This window comes from Lissotriton vulgaris, chromosome 7 (assembly GCF_964263255.1).
Source record: "Lissotriton vulgaris chromosome 7, aLisVul1.2, whole genome shotgun sequence".
NCBI lineage: Eukaryota > Metazoa > Chordata > Amphibia > Caudata > Salamandridae > Lissotriton > Lissotriton vulgaris.
In genome coordinates, this window is record NC_141695.1 from 1036544620 (window position 1) to 1036547321 (window position 2702).

Sequence of the window (2702 nt, forward strand, 5' to 3'; positions counted from 1 at the left end):
TCAATTCATATCCCAACTCAAACAGGCACAGCTAATAGGGGGTATTTTTAAGCTCTCTAATTCCTCCACAATCAAACCTATTGGTCCTCCCATCGAGATCTACAAAACACAGGTAGGAGGCGCAGTCATCTATGGAGGTGAATTATGGGGGCATGTCTGTGGGTCTGACATTGTCGTCACAGAAAATAAATTCCTCAGACAACTACTAGCCTTGCCCCCTAGCACCCCCCTGCTACCTCTTAGACTCGATATGGGCCTTAGGCCGATAGACGAGGTCCTGGGCCTCAAGCCATTGACATTTTGGCGGAGGTTATGGAGCACACCGGAGCTCCTGAATTACAGGCAGGAACTCCTAGAAATGTTAAATCTGACTAATGCAGTGAAAATGCCATGGCTTGATTATATTAAAAATGAATTTATTAAACTAGGGGTTCCAGAACTGTGGTACAACCCCGAAATGGCCTGCACCAGGGTTTCAAGAAAGAGCTTATCTAAACTCTTTTATGAAAATAAATTATCTATCTCCATACGCAATGTACAAACCAGCACCTTAACTGATTGTTTCCTAAAGGAAAAAGATTGTTACTATTTTGAATGTGTCATGGATGCTATTTTTCCAGTTTTAACTAGGAAGTTGTATTTACAGTGGAGGTATGGTACTTTACCAATTAGAGCTATTACCAACAAATGGTCTCCATCCTCCCCGGAAAATTGTCCCAGTTGCAACTGTAATTTGGAAAATGACCGGCATATCATGTTTTTTTGTCCTGCCTATCGAAGAGCCAGCCTTTCAGAGAGAGGGGCAGGGTTGTCAGCCGCCCAGCAGGAGGTGGAGCCATCATTGTGGAAGGCAGGCACAGCCCTATTCAGGCCCAGGTGCTACCCCCTCCCACTACTCTAGATGCAGATGGAGCTATTCCTATCGAAGAATAAGGAGGTATTGGCTTTTGCCTTTATGCAGAAACATGGGAATCACACACTGCATGCAAGCCTATCGTATTTTAAAAACAGACTTATCTAGCATGGTTGTTTTCGGTGTAGCAAAATTCCTTGCTGCAATATGGGTCAAGCGCAAGGCTCTAGTAAATAAAGCCTAATTTTAATTTTTCTACATGCACGTTTTCAAAATACTTTTATAATTGATGATCCAGATGTTTATTGATTGATTTTGAATAACGTATTATATTAATCTTTGTGTCTATTTTGTATCATTCACCATCCTGGTATTTTCAAGATTTTATACATTGTAGTTTTTATCATTGTATCATTGACAGTCTTGTGGTGTCGCTAGACTTTCAGAAGCAGCATTGCACGCTGGGCAACATGTAGAGGTCGAACTCTGCCATCCTGCAGTTAATATTTTTAAGGGAAGGGATCCAGACCTTAACTGGAAGAATAACTTCCTATCCATTGGGGCAGTAATACTGTCCCAATAGTTTTCTAAGATAGGACAGATTTTGACTTCCAGAAAGCAGCCAGCCATAGAATCAGATCTCGTGCCCCTCAAAAGGCTGCTATCTACCCAATCCCAGTATTGGGACTTGAGGGCTTCTTTACTTGGAAAGACTTCCCCCTGGGGATTGGTCCAAAGATTAAAAAGGCCCAGTTTAATTAACATGGCCCTTACATTTTTTACGCAATCCAAAAGATTCCCAAAACCCGGGACCGGTGTTAGAAAATGTCTAGCAGGCATGCGACTTTAATCCACCTACATTCTCAGGAAGTAGAATTTGGAAAAACACCCGGTATTATTTCTACATTGAGGTGTTAATTGTCTCTAATGCCTTACCGTCCTGAAACAGACATTCTAGTCTGACGTTACCGCTAATTGTGGGGGGTTCATAAATTTTCAACTCGGTGCAACCCAAAAAAATGTCAGCCCTGTTTAGGACCATACATAGAACCACACATATACCAAAATAATAAGTGAAAAAATATGTGGCGGAGAGGAAGGCACCTCACGGGCGAACACCCTCGGGGCTATCTGGTCAGATATTTACCAGAGACTTGGCCCCTTTCTCATCATAGGCGGCCTTCCTATTCCAGAGATTTGGTGAATAAGTGAAAGGAAGAAAAAGTGAGAAGGTGCATGTTAAGGAGGTTTAGAACGTGACTCCTTGAACAAACAAAACAGAGTGAAGAGTAAAATCAACAGCCACACCACTCGTACTGCTTTTATTTATGAATCGGGTGTGCGAAGTTGAAATAAAAAGGAGGGTAGCTTAAAATTACATACCACTACCTGTGACCAACATGTTTCACTGCCCAGAAACCTTTATGGCAGATTCATCAGGGTCAATACTCTGTTACTGCACCCTCTTCCAACATCTTTTAGACAGGAAGCTGCCGAGTTGAAAAGATAGACAGAAGAGAGAACTAAAATTACGACCTGTTTGTAGTCTAGACCAACCTAATGTTTGTGCTTTTCATAGTAAAGAATATACAATGTTAATTTACATTTTCAAAATCATTTACCCTTATTCAGCTATGCTCCCTCGTACCAGCTGAAAAAAGGGGACGGCACTCCGCCGGACAGTCGGTTGTCACATCAACCTGTAAGGTATTTGTATGTAATCAGAATCACGAGTATATAATGGCCAGCTCTTAAAAATTGCCATTCAATGCATGGGCTGCCACCCCATTAGAGCAAGCAAGTCAGCCCACTGCATACATATACCCACCCCAATCAAGAGCATCCACAG